Consider the following 15015-nt stretch of genomic DNA (forward strand, 5'->3'; position numbering starts at 1 on the left):
TTATTACTTATCTTTTAATAAGCATTGCATCCTATGTGAAGTTAATTCACTTCTCATATATACCGCTGGCCCCTAATTTATGGGTTCTCAGATGCTCACATTTGTTTCAAGTAAGTTCATATGGAATTGGAATCAGTGGAGCTCAATTCCGGCACAGCCAGATCTCCACCCTCTGGGGTAACAGAAGCTTGCATTTGAACCACATATTGGAAATAAACAATGATCTTACAGATGAAGAGACAAATTGTCACTTTAGTTCCATCATTCTGTGTGACCACTTGCAGCTCTTATTTGTGTTTTAAAATTTAGAACAGTGAGACAGAGTACAAAATGCCATTAATATTTATTATTATTATTAGTTTCATGTCATGTGTCATGATTATTTCTGGGTTTTTTTTTTTTTAAAGGAGCAGAGTCTTAAAAAAAAAAAAAAGCCAGCTCACTATTAAATATGGTAAGTACAAGAGAATGTAGAGTTAAGAGTCCAGATATTAAAAACTACCTTAAAGATTATATAGCCAAATCCCCTCCTTTCAGAGACAATGAAAGGAAAGCCCATAAGACTGGTAAGCTGGGGCGAGGACAAGGCCTCCCTTCCTGGCCTGGAGCTCCCAGCCCAGTCTCAGTATCCCATGCTCACTAGTCTCTGGCAGACAGGCAATAACTCAGAAAAAACAAGTAGCTCATCCAGTGGCAGCTAGTGACTCAGTGGCAGAGTAACACATGAGAACCAGGACTCCTGACCACTCAGGGCTCTAACCACTGCCCTCTATTTCCTCTTTCCAGCTCTCATTCAGCTGGAGACAGATTTATTCCAGACGACTAATGAATGTGCCACCATTCAGAAGGGAAGTGGGGGGCATTTTTAAGAAGAGACGCAACTCAAGTTAACACAAGAAATGAATACGTTGCAGTCAGAATTCCTGCAACCAGAAAAATAACTGGAATACAACATTTGGGGAGCAAAGGAACAATTTCAGATCCTGACTTCCACTGAGTTCTCCAATGTGAGGGGAATCTTTAGATGGAAACTATCTGGGAAACTTATCCTTAGTGTGTTTAAAAAGAAAGCAGTAACTATCAGAGCAGCAGCTTTGTTATGCAGTGGGCGTCACAGTGAGGAAAAGCTCAACGGAAAGATGGTTCATAGGAGCCACTGCCTTCCCCAAGCAGCTTTCGCCCAGACTGGGGAGAAAGGGAGACATTGTTTTGATTACATTTAAGCACCTCCCTGTGGACCTTTGATACCAGTCCATGAAATTCATCTCATCTTGATTCTCACATCACAGCCCAGGCTTCAGGAACCACTCACTTGTCAGCTGTCGATCAGGAACACTACATACAACTCCTGGGTCTCTTTGTACAGTTCCCAACCACAATAACTGTTTACGGGTGCCTCGCTCCCCACTGAGCAGATAATTGACCTCCTGCTGTGTGCTTGAAAAGATGATGGGTGAGTTAAAGGGTGGGTGGATGGATAGACTGGTGGATGGTTGGATGGTTGAATGGGTAGGTAGATGAATGAATGGATGCGTAGGTTGAAGGTAGGTGGATAGGTGAATGAAAGGTTGGAAAGGTGGATGATTGGATGTGTGGAAGAGTAGATGGATTAATGGATCAATATAAAGGAATCTGGACTTCCCTGGTGGCGCAGACATAAAAAATCCAGCTGCCAAGCAGAAAATGTGGGTTGGATCCCTGGGTTGGGAAGATCCCTTGGAGAAGGAAATGGCAACCCACCGAGTATTCTTGTCTGGGAAATCCCACGGTGGGCTACAGTCCATGGGGTTGCAAGAGTTGGACACAACTTAGCAACTAAACCACCATCATCATGAAGGAATCCATACCATCCCATCTTTATATTGGTGCCCAAGGTAATTCCATAGTGAAGGGACCCCACGGAGAGTCTGCTTCCACACAGGGGATATGTTCAAGAACAAAGCTATATTTAGGTTGGATAGAACCTTGGGGTTGATTTTAATATCCTGAGAGATCGGAATCATAGCTTTTCATGAGTGACTTAGTATTAATAACCACCTCATTCTCTGCTACAGAATAGGTGCTAAGTGGATGTTTGTTGACAAAAATGAATGAATGAATGATTTGGGAAACACAATGAAAGCTCCCCCTGATTCTGATATTCATCCTCACATTCTGATTCTCTGTGATTATATTCCAACATGAAAAGTTCATTCCTTTGTAAATCAAGTATATGTCCAGAAAGTGTCCAGTTATGATGCAAAATATTCCTGGATGCTAAATACATTAAACCCTTTCCATCTGTTTTCTCTTTGGCAGGAATGAGTGGGTCACATTGCTGCTTCACTTGATTCTTTGCTGGGCAAGCCCAGAGGTTTCTCTGGGCTGAAGGACTCGTTGATGAGTGGGAGAGGGCCCTTCACCAGGCAGCACCAGGGTTCTGCAGAGAGAGACAAGACCCCTCTCTCGTGATCTTGGCAGCCAGCCCCTGGCCGCTGCCCCTTCTCAGCAGCCCCTCCTCCTGATAAGAGAAGAATTCCTTGCTTGTCCCCTGGGTTTCCACAAGCTGAGGTGAGGAAAGAAAGAAAGAGAAGAGTAAGAGTGAGAGCAAGAAAGTAAACACCAGAAGATGGGAGGCACAAGACAGTAAAGAGAGAAGAGAAGAAAGAAAGAAAGCGAGGCTGGATATAGGCAGTGGGTAGGAAAGAGAAAAAAAAAAAATAGATTCTCTTTGCAACACAGTGCTTCTAGTAATAATATCATCATTATCTTGCCTGAACAATGTGCGAGGACTCTGTCTACTCACTATACAACATGAAAATGGAACGCGTTCCCATCAGCCTCATCAGAAATCTTGGCAGATACTGTCAGAAAGTGGTACCGCTTCTGAGATGTGATTTTTCAGTAGTAGATAGCGTACTTTTTGATTGGGGCTGGGAAAAAGAGAAAAAGGGAGTTGATCTCTGTTTTTTCTTTCTTTTTTTAATCCTGAAATTCTTTTCCCCAAGGAGGTTTTGCCCTAGCCCACATCGAACTCCTTGAAACAGCCACGTCAGCATGACCAGTGGTCTGGGGCTGACCTGCGGTCTTAGGCCCACGCCAGCCCCTGTGCCAGGGCCTGTTCCTTTGAAATAGCCTTTCTGCTCAGTCTCCAAGGCCCACCCCACGAGGCCCTGACCTCCCCTACCCCCCACTCTTCGTAGTTTCCAGTCCCCTCTTCCACTTCCGCCCAGACCTTGGTGTCCCTGTCCTGCACGGAGACGTCTGAAATGGATGGTTCAAGCAAAGAGCGTTTTGTTCCAGGCTGAAGCAGGCTCAGGGAGCCCGGCAGGGCCAGAGGCGGGAGCGGGCACCTCAGTCCACAGACTGAGGCCTCGCAGTGTGCGGGCTCCCCACGGCCAGCACCACCTTTTCCTGGGAAGGCGGCCAAGGCCTGCGGCCCCGGGTAGGAAATCCCCAATGAGAGGCCCTTCCTGAGCGCCACAGAAAATGCTTCTTTTCATCGACTCCAGTCCCCTTCCTTTCTAGCGTGAAGGCCCAATCACGCCCCCCTTCCTGGCCTTCCACACTCCACTCACATGCCAAGTGCCCCGCCCGGCGCCTGCTGGCTCCTGCACCCCTTCCCCAGCACCCTCGGCCGGGCTCCCCCAGCCCCTGGAAGGCCGCCTCCTCCCCGCCACTGGGGCCACCAGCTCTCCCTCCAGCCAGCATCCTGGGACCTCCCAGCCCACTCTTCCAATTGGCGACCCAGCATCTCCTGGAGGGAGCTCCTGTCAGGTTAAACAGAAAGGGTTTGTTGACTTTGCCAGATTAGCAAGGGGAGCAAATTCCATGGATGCCACAGTCCCAGAGTCTCAAAGTTCAGACCTCCTGTTTGATAGCAGGAGCATGGTGATGGAGGTGGCCTGAGATCACATGAAAGAATAACAACGACAGCCATTGCTCTTGATGGAGCAATTACCAGCTGGCACCCAACGGTCTCTGCCCTCTCGCGAACTTCTAACGTAATCCTCACGGCAACCTCAGCAGCAGGTACTGCTGGTAGCCCCGACTTACAGGAAGTAGACGCCCAGAGATACTAAGTAACTGGCCCACGGCCCCAGGACAGTAGGAGGCAGAGCAGGGTACGCCTGGGGATGGCCCCCCGTCCCCACCCTCGCCTCTCCAGACGTGCCCTGGGGGCAGGAGGAGACTTAGATTCCAAACTGGTTCTGCCACTCCCCAGGTGGGTGACCTTAGGCCAGCTACACTCTTTTCTAATCGGAAACATTAAGAGGAAGAGGTGATTTCTTGGGGCCCTTCCACGTGGTGATGCTGTTACTTTCCCCCCTCAATTATAAAGGCAGTCAGAAACATCTCCAAACTTTCTGGACCTGGGGTCAACCACAGGCAAAGGGATGGAGTGGGTGGCAAAAGTGATTGTCGGTGACCCCTCAGGGTTCCATCTACCATATTTCCCTCTGTCCAAACCAGGCCTCTGGAGTGGTCCAGTGGCTAAGACTCTGTGTTTCCAATACAAGTGGCCTGGGTTCCAGCCCTGGGAACTAGATCCCACATGCTGCAAATAAGACTCGATGCAGCTAAATAAATAAATAAATATTTTAAAAAAGAAGAAGACAGCCGAAAACCATTGGCATGTCTGTCCTGGAGCTTACTCGATCCCTGCCCTCACTGTGGTACTTCTTCCTGATTTTACGGACTGTTGCCAGCACCCACAGGGAACTTGGCTTTTCACCCAGTCCCAGGGGAAAATCCCTAGTTTTCCCTAGTTATCCCTAAGCCAGGGATAGTTATCTCAGTCTCTTTTGCCCTTACTGGCTTACGAGATGAGCAGGGGTGTTAGTTTACTATTGCTGCCATAACAAATGAGCATAAAACAACACAAACTTATTTTCTTATAGCTGTATAATTCAGAAGTCGGGTATAGATCTCACTGGGCTAAAATCAAGGCTGCAGGTCTGAGTTCTTTTCTGTAGCCTCTGGGCAAGAACTGATTTCCTTGCTCTTTTAGGTATAGGTAGAATTGAGTTTCTTGCAGCTGAAAGACTGAGGTCACTAGCTATTATTATATAATATATATAATATATTATTATATTATTAGTATCTAGTGGCCTCTTTCTTACATATAACCCCTGCCCCACACTACCATCTCTATCACCCAACTGGGTTTATGTGATTATGCCGTTTTTTGTTGTTGTTTTTTTTTTGATGGGGGTGTTGGCCACACAAGATGGCTTTCGGGATCTTATTTCCTCGCAAGAGACTGAACCCATGCCCCCTGCAGTGGAAGTTCGAAGTCCCAACCACTGGACCACCAGGGAATTCCCATATGTGATTATGCTGAACATCCTAGAAATCCAGGATAGCCTCTCCATCTCAAGAATCTACCTTTAACCTACAAAGTCCCTGTTGTCATTTAAAGTAACAAATTCACAGGCTCCAGGGAATAAGAGTACAATCGTCTTTGGAGGCCATTGTCTGCCTGCTATAGCTTGTGACCCACTGTGGCTGATGAGATACAGAGGAAATCTGCTGGGGCTTGGAGAAAGATTTTGCTCCCTGCTACAATGATTTTGGGGCTTCCCTGGTATCTCAGCTGGTAAAGAATCTGCCTGCAATGCAGGAGACCCAGGTTTGATTCCTGGGTCGGGAAGATCCCCTGGAGAAGGGATAGATTACCCACTCCAATATTCTTGAGCTTCCCTGGTGGCTGACAGTAAAGAATCTGCCTGCAATGCGGGAGACCTGGCTTCGATCCCTAGGTCAGGAAGATTCCCTGGAGAAGAAAATGGTAACTCACTCCAGTATTCTTGCCTGGAGAATCTCATGGACAGAGGAGCCTGGCAGGCTACAGTCCATGGGGTCGAAAAGAGTTGGACACGACTGAGCGATTAAGCACAGCACAGCATAATGATTTTGAGGTTTGCCCCACTCTTACCTACTTTAATTGAGGAGATGTGAGCTGTGGCAACCATCATACCATGCTTGGCATCAATGCCAAGAACGAAAGCTAACACAATGAGAACAGAAGTGGAAATATCAAAATGAAAAGAGTGCTTGGCCTTTTGATGACAATGTTGAGCCACTGAATCAACACAGCCTATTAACCTACTCCTGCTGGCCCTCTGTTTAGGGCTGGAGGAGGACCCTTTATTTCTGCTTATGGCTGGGGATTAGTCTTAGAGGAACAGATCGCCCATGGTCCACAATGCCATGTGCCAGACTGTACAGATGTGAGAGTTTGACCATAAAGAAGGCTGAGTGCCGAAGCATTGATGCCTTTGAACTGTGGAGCTGGAGAAGACTTGAGAGTCCCTTGGACTGCAAGGAGATCAAACTAGTCAATCCTAAAGGAAATCAACCCTGAATATTCATTGGAAGGACTGTTGCTGAAGCTGAAGCTCCAATACTTTGACTATCTGATGTAAAGAGCTGACTCACTGGAAAGACCCTGATGCTGGGAAAGATGGAGGGCAGGAGGAGAAGTGGGAGGCAGAGGATGAGATGGTTAGATAACATCCCTGACTCAGTGGACATGAATTTGAGCAGCAATTTCTAGATAGTGAAGGACAGGGAAGCGTGGTGTGCTGTAGTCCTTGGGGGTCTCGAAGAGTCAGACATGACTTGGCAACTGAACAGTAACAACAAATACGGTACATCCTGGTTGAAAGGATTGTCTGAATTGCACCTGAACTTGCTGTATCCTTCAAACCTGGTGACTTGGACTGCCGGTTGCCCTCACGACAGCTCAGTCTCCCCAGAGCTGCTTCAGGAAGTCTCAACTTTTCCCTCCCTGTTAATCCTGTATTTTCAGATTCACGTCTTACCTGCACTCTGCCCAGCTTGATACTTCTGGTGTATCATAATATCCAGACATCCCAGACTGCTGGCCATTCCCTGAACAGTCCTTCCACTTTCACATGCTTCTACGCCATCCCTTCAGGCTGTTCCCTCAATTGGAAATAATCTTTCTACACTCACATATCTTCACCATTAAATCCCTGCAACCATATTGTGATGCTATTATTCCCTGGCAAATGATTCAGAAACATCAGGTAACTTATTTAAGGGGACGTGGCCAGCATGTGGCAGAACTGGGATGCGGATGCAGGTCTCTCTGACTTCAATGCCTGTGTCCTCTGACACTCTTCATTTGGCATTTTAGAGAAGACAAGTTATGAACAGCCCAAGTCATGAGGGACTTGTCCCCTTACACATCTTATAAGCACCCTGAGGGCAGGGAGTGAGTCATTTCTTATTGCCTCTCAGAGTTACAGTCAAGGTCAACAACTGCCTTGGGGGTTGGGGCTTGGAGCTCTGATTTGTAATGTTTTCTAGTGGGTAAATACCCCCATCATGACTGATTTCAACATCCCAGTGTGACCTTACTGAACCAGGAACTGGGAAGACTGAACGGTGCACAGCATCATAGGTTGCACATAGGTTTGCACTATAGGTTTCCACCAACACTCCCTTCTCCAGGGGATCTTCTTGACTCAGGGATCCAACCCAGGTCCCCTGCATTGCAGGCAGATTCTTGACTATCTGAACCACCAGAGAAGCCCACAGATAAATAGATGTGAATAATCTCAAAAACACAGATACCCACTCCAATATTCTTCCCTGGAGAATTCCATGGACAGAGGAGGAGCCTGGTGGGCTCTATAGTCCATGGGGTCACAAAGAGTCAGACATGACTGAGCAACTGACAGTTTCACTTTTTTTTCAACCTCAAGAACACAGATAACAGCAAATGCAGTAAAATCCTTAGGCAGTGAATGAGTTTTGATCATTTCTTAAAATTTGTTTTAAATCCAGTTGCTTCTATTTTAATTGTATATAAATTGCTGCTGCTGCTGCTGCTAAGTCACTTCAGTCGTGTCTGACTCTGTGCGACCCCATAGACGGCAGCCCACCAGGCTCCCCCATCCCTGGGATTCTCCAGGCAAGAACACTGGAGTGGGTTGCCATTTCCTTCTCCAATGCATGAAAGTGAAAAGTGAAAGTGAAGTCGCTCAGCCGTGTCCGACTCTTAGGGACCCCATGGACTGCAGCCCACCAGGCTCCTCCATCCATGGGATTTTCCAGGCAAGAGTACTGGAGTGGGGTGCCATTGCCTTCTCCAGATATAAATTAATCTTTAGTAATTGTTGTGTTTAACCATAGGCTGCAAAGTTCCTGAGAACTTAACGATTAGGTTCACACCTGGTTTGAGCTAGCTCCAGCACGCCATTGCTGGAGTCTAGTCCCAGGCTTTGCTTTTAGTTGGTTCTAGAACGGTGGTGAGAATGCTAATAAAAAGAACATGCTCATCTACTAATGAGCTTTGAATAGAGCTGGTAACTAGACTTCAATATTCTTTCCCCTGTCTGACAATGTCTTAGTTCCCTCACTCAGACAGAAGGCCAAACAAATAAAAACTAGCTGAGGGTGGAGACCAAGGCACAGCCAAGGCTCCAACTAAGGTCTGCGAAAACTGAACTCTGCCCCATGCCAGGGTGGGGCCCTGGGACTGCTTCCAATTCAAAACAGTCCAGGGCAACTGGGCTTGAGCAAGTAACTGTCCTCTCTTCATGTTCCCTGCCCACACCCACGGCCAGAGCAGTAACTGAAGAAAAAGTACCAGTCGGGTCGCGGTTTTCTCACATTCCAGAAGGGAAAGCGCCCCCAGGAACTGGGGAGCCTGAAAAGAAGCAACTAGATTGCTCCTTCCAAAGGCACAAAGAAGTGCTGCGAGGGGGGCCGCCTTAACCTTTTGTTCTGGGTGCAGGGCTGACGTCGCTGGAAACTGGAGTGGGCAGGCGCGGCGTGGGGAGGGAGAGGGCCTCTCAGCGCTACCCCTGCCCCGGCCCAGGGGTTGGATTAAGACCATATATGGACTCGGGCTCAGGCCGGCATCGGGGCTCCCAGAAAATTGCATTTTGGGATTAAGTCATTGCTACCAGCAAAAGGGAAGCCCCCAGAAAGGCTGGTCAGCATAAAGGAATCTGGCCAATTGTGGTCTGGCGTGGAGCGATGAGGGACGGGGCGGGGGTGAGATGGGGGCGGGGGTGCAGCCCCTTTCCAGCCCAGCAGCTCTTAGGAAGGAAGGCCGGAGGCCGCGAGTGAGCTGTGGGAGTGACTCTCAGCCACAGCACCAGGGGAGGGACTCGGCAGGGGACCCGCCCCCTTCCTCAGACTCCCTGCTGCCTCGGAGGGACTGGGGCTCTAAAGACTTTATCTCTGATTCAGATGCGGCGAAGAACTCCAAAATCTCAGATATGGGGGGCAGCCTCCTCGACTCTGGGTGAAGGCGGCTCTGACACTGCCCAAGGCACAGAAACCCGACTAGCCAAGTGAGGGATAGTCCAGGCTCCCAGTTACTCCGGGGTCGAGATGGGTCCACCCCGGGGAAATCCGAGCAAGTGAACCCCCTCTCCCTCCCCCTAAGTCCAGACTAGGTCAGCCCAGGGTGACCTAACTGGGGCTTGGGAATCCAGGGGAACAGGAAAGGAAAGGGTGGGTTGAAAGTGATCTGGCAAAGTGGTTTTTAAAAGAGGGCCAATAAATTGGATCCAATTTACAAAGATTAATTAACTTGTTTTGCTGTTGTCTCAGCAATTGAGTGGCTTTAACTGTTTTTGTTTTTTTTTTTTTTAAGGACTAGCTTGAATTATGTAAGGACACTTCTGTCTCTGTGCACCTCTTGATTTGATTCAAAAGACCAGAAACACAGATTATTCTCTCTCAGTGAGAATGAACTGCTCCATAGGCAAAATGAAGAGAAATCTCACAAACATAAGGTGCAGAGAAAGAAGGCAGACACAAAGGAGGACTGTGAATCCCATTCATATCAGCTCGGAAACAGGCAAATCCATCTGTGATGTTAGAAGTCGGTATGGTGGTTCCTTTGTTGGTGTGAGTGGCTGGGAGGGGCAGGAGGGCCTCGGGTGCCGTGATGGGCTCAGTCTTTGTCCAGATGCTGCTTACACAGATGTAGACACACTTCGATGTCTGTTCACTTAGGATCTGTGACATGTATGTCTGTTATATTGCATTCAAAGTTTCCACAAAAAAGTAAACAAACCAGAATGTAATTTTGTAAAGTAAGTTGTAAGAGCATAAGAGTGAATTCCTCCATGCCAACCAGAAATAAACCCCTAGTGTCAGCATGGCTGATGTCGACCCCACTGCCGCTGTTCACTGATGTGGGGGTCTTGGGAGCCCAGCTCCCCACTTCTCACATCCTCTGGTGCAGAAAAAAGGGGGTGTGGTTTAATTAAATGTTCTCCCAGAGAAGACACCTCTTCCTACCTGTTTAGGTGGAGATGGAACAGATTGAATGTTTGCTTGACCTCTCCTGTGATCTTGTAGAGGAAAGTTCTGCAGGCTTGGTGAGCCTACAGCTCAGATTTCACAGTCAAAGCGCACATACACATGGGCATACACGTGTGCACACGGGGGAGTGTTGAGCTCCTCTCAGCATTCTCTCATTACCCATCGTCAGCCTTGACTTTCCCATTCATCTCTGTCCTCATCTCATCTCCACCTCCTTGATCTTAGTAAGTGTATTTGTCTCCTGGGGTTGCCATACAAAGTACCACAGACTACATGGCTTAAGACAACAGAAAATTTTCATCTCACAATTCTGGAGGCTAGAAGTTCAAGATCAAGGTGCTGGCAACCACGACAGGATCTTTTCTGTGCCTCTCTCCTAGCTTCGGGTGGCCTCAGTGATCCTTGGCTGGGGGATGATGGCTCCAATACTTCGCCTCCATTTGGCATTCTCTCATGACCTCTGTCCCTCTGTGTACATCCATGCGCAAATTTTCCCTTCTTGTTAGGGACACCAGGCATATTGGTTAGGGCTCCCCCTAATTCCCTCACCTAAACTTGATGACCTCTGTCAAGACCCTATTTCTGGGCTTCTCTGGTGGGCCAGTGGTAAAGAATCCACTTGCCAATGCAGGAGACATGAGTTCAATCCCTAGTCTGGGAAGATCCCACATGCCACAGGGCAACTAAGCCTGTGCAACACAACTATCAAGCCTGTGCTCTGGAACCCGAGCTCTGCCACAATGAAAACCCCAAGCACTGTAGCTAGAGAGGAGCTACTGCTACCAGAAACTAGAGGAAAACCCTCCTAGCAAGGAAGACCCAAAACAACCAGAAAAAAAAATCAATAAATAAAATTATTTTTAAAAAGATTCTATTTCCAAAAACAGTCATACTCTGAGGTATGAGGGGCTAGACTTTCAACATGTATTTTTTTTGGAGAACACAATTCAGCTCAACATCCAGTGATTAAAAGACTTCAGGAAAAACTAAAGTCCCAGCTCTATACCCTGCCAGGAAAGAGTAAGGATTCCAGGTCAAGATCAAACATCAAGAGGGACTTCCCGCAGTCCAGTGGTTGAGACTTTGAGCTTTCACTGAAGGGGACCTGGGTCAAGGAATAAGATCCCACAAGCCAAGAGGAATGACCAAAAAAAAAAAGAAAGAAATTTAAAAAATAAGATGGAGCACCAAGAGACTTGAATAAGTAGTAATAATCTCTCATGTTTTTCTCATACTTCCCATACCCAAAGCACATTCATAATCAAAATACCATTTGGTTCCCCACAGTGAGCAAAGTGAATTTCCCAGATGGCTCAGTGGTAAAGAATCCGTCTGCCAATGCAAGAAACAAGAGTTCAATCCCTGGGTTGGGAGGGTCCCCTGGAGGAGGAAATGGCAACCCACTCCAGTATTCTTGCTGGAATAATCCCATGGACAGAGGAGCCTAGCAGGCTACACTTCATGGAGTCAGAGTCAGACACTACTGAAGCGACTAAGCATTCACACACACGTACACTTGCTGGTGGAGAAAAATGGAGATGCGGTAAGAAAGGTAGAAATGCAAGCTCTGGGGCCAGACCGCCTGGGTTGGAATCTCAGCTCCATCTGCTACCAACTGCTTGACCTTGGGAAGGTTATCTCTGTACCTTGGTTTCCTCACTTGTCGAACAGGGATGTCCTGAGGATGAAATGAATTAATAGAAGAAGCACTTACAACAGTGCCTGGTACGAATGGATAAACGTTAGCTACAGCAAAGTCAGGACACCAGACAGCGTCATCCACATCTTACAGATGAGGAAACAGACGAACGGGGTGATTCAAGGCAGATCCAGAATGGATCCAAAACTCAGCACTGATTCATGGGCTTTCTGGCCTGACTTGCTGTCCTCTTTAGGTAATAATAACAACAATGACAGTTACCTCTCACTGAGCACACACTCACTGCCAGGCACTGTGCTTTATATACAGCATCTCATTTTAATTTTCACAGGACCCTGTGAAGCTAGGCTTGTGATCCCCACTTTAGAGCTGAAGCACCCAGCTAGTGATGAGAAGCCAGGTTTTGACTACAGGCCTCTGCAACCTCAGGGTCTGAGTTTTCAATCCCTTATGCACCATCTTCTTCCGTAATAGCTCAGTTGGTAAAGAAAACCTCCTGCAATGCAGGACACCCCGGTTCAATTCCTAGGTCGGGAAGATTGGCTGGAGAAGGGATAGGCTACTCACTCCAGTATTCTTGGGCTTTCTTTGTGGCTCAGCAGGTGAAGAATCTGCCTGCAATGTGGGAGACCTGGGTTTGATCCTTGGGTTGGGAAGATGCCCTGGAGAAGGGAAAGGCTACCCACTCCAGTATTCTGGCCTGGAGAATTCTGGCCAGGGTCGTAAAGAGTCAGACACGACTGAGCGACTTTCACTATCACTATAACCTCTGGAAAGATGACCATTGTAGTTGCTTGCTTTATAAACATGGTGTTGCCAGGATGAATTGGGTGACATTTGTAAGTTCCCCCAGGGTTAGGAAGCAGCCACTCCTAACCATCCTTCTTACTGCTACAGGCATTGGGGCCCCATACATAAGCGTCCCATCTGCGCCCACGGAAGGATTTGCAGATCAGACACCAGAGCTTAGGGTGCCAACCCTGGGAGGGAAGAGGTGCCAGATGAGAGCTTGATAGCCAAAGCTGGGGCTGGGCGCCAGCGGGATCCTCTGATGCTGCCGAGCAGATAGAGGATGTGGTGCCAGCACCCAGAGGGAGCTGCAGTGCCCGGGCACAAAGGCTCGGGGACACCTTTCAAGTCTGTGCGGAGACAGAGGAATGACACCCCCCGCCCCGCCCCGCTGGGTGCAGCTAGTCCTGGAGGGGGATGCTCCTCCTCAGATGGGCTTCAGACACCGCCTGCCTGGTTGGAGACATCAAGCAAAGCCCTAATGGCAGCAGCCCTCTGGAGGCTTCACCCAGGCTGGGCTGACACACGTCCCAATGTTCACACATGGTTGTGGCTGACAGCCCAGGCAGACACGACTGTTTTGGCTTCTCTGACTCTTCTCCCTCTGATTCTTCTCCCTCTATCAGCAGTACCACACTCAGAGTCCTTGATCCCAGCTCTCCTGATTAGGGTCGCCGCAATCTGTGGGTCCCCGCCTGTGCCCCCGTTGGGGCCCCCTGGTGGATCCACCAAGGTTAAAGGCATCAGTGGAGGCTGGGAATAAGGCCAGTGGGGTGGTGCAGACGGGGAGGGAGGGTTTGGTGGATATTTTCCCAACAAAATTTAAAGAGTGCTGTCTGAGGCTTCCCTGGTACTGCCTGCCAATGCATGGGACATGGGTTCAATCCCTGGTCTGGGAAGATCCCACATGCCGAGGAGCACCTAAGCCGGTGTGCCACAACTACTGAAGCCTGAGTGCCTAGAGTCTGTGCTTCTCAACAAGAGAAGCCACCACAAGGAGAAGCCTGCACACCGCAATCAAGAGGAGCCCCAGCTTGCTCCATCTAGAGAGAGCCCACATGCAGCAACAAAGACCCACCACAGCCAAGTAAAATAAGTAAATAAACTTAAAAAAATTAATAAAGAACGTGGTCTGAATCTCTCTTGTTCCCCTGGCGAACAAGATTTACGGTGACAGCTCTGACCCTGGAGTGGACTTTGGGGGATGGGGGGGCAGAATAAAAAGTTGGCCTCCTCCTTTGACTTCCATTTAGACCAGCTCTCCAGGGGCACTGAGAATGACTTATAGAGTTCTCCCAGAAGAATGAGGGCTGTGGCCTCAGCCAAAGGTGTTTACTCCTGTGGAGGTGGGATTTTTATTGTTAGTTTCAACATCAAGGAGGTGTGAAGGTTAGGTACAAATCCTGTCAATCAATACCACCTGAGGAAGGCCGGAAAGGGTCTCCACAGGCCGGGGCTTCTCAGACTTCAGATGCACAGTGTGGAAGCAGCTGGGAATCTCATGAAAATGCAGATTCTCAACCAGTAGGTCTGGGGGGACTCAAGGGACTTGTGTTTCTGACTTACTTGCCCCTGAGGTTTGTCTTCTGAACTAAGAGATACTCCTGTTCTGCCCTGGCATTCCCTTCCACACATACCACCGCTGCCAAAAACCTAAAATAAAACAGGGTAATTGCATTTTCTGAAAGTGTCTTACACAATCCAAATCATTGGGAAAGGACTGCCATCTTGTATGTAGAATTTTTATCTGTCCCCTCCTGTTTCCCTGCCAAGAATGGTCTTAATGATCAGGTCAGAGGGTAGAGCAAAGGATGAAGAGGATTTCATGGGAGTCTTGGGCAATCTTAAAGAAAGAGCAGAATCAACCATGAAAATGACCAGATTTTGCTCTAAAATAGTCTTAAAGGTGATTTGGATATGTATGCATAACAATACTAGAAAACATGGTTAAAGACATAATTCTATCTGTTCTTTGTGCTTTTCTGTATTCCCCAAATTTTCCACAAATGAACCTATGTCACTTTCACTTTTTTTTTGGTTGCACCTTGAGGTACGCAGGATCTTAGTTCCCACACCAGGGATGGAACCTGCGCCCCCTGCAGCGGAATTGAGGAGTAGTCTTAACCATGGGACCACTAGGGAAGCTCCTGCTTCCACTTTTTAAAAAAAGTCTAACCTTGAAACATTCTGGACTTTGGAAGTGCATTGGTCTTGCCTATGGTGCTGGGAACCAGAACAGAATCTTTAACCTCTAAGAGCTAATACTGTAT

The sequence above is a fragment of the Cervus elaphus genome, chromosome 7 (assembly GCF_910594005.1).
Source record: "Cervus elaphus chromosome 7, mCerEla1.1, whole genome shotgun sequence".
Taxonomy (NCBI): domain Eukaryota; kingdom Metazoa; phylum Chordata; class Mammalia; order Artiodactyla; family Cervidae; genus Cervus; species Cervus elaphus.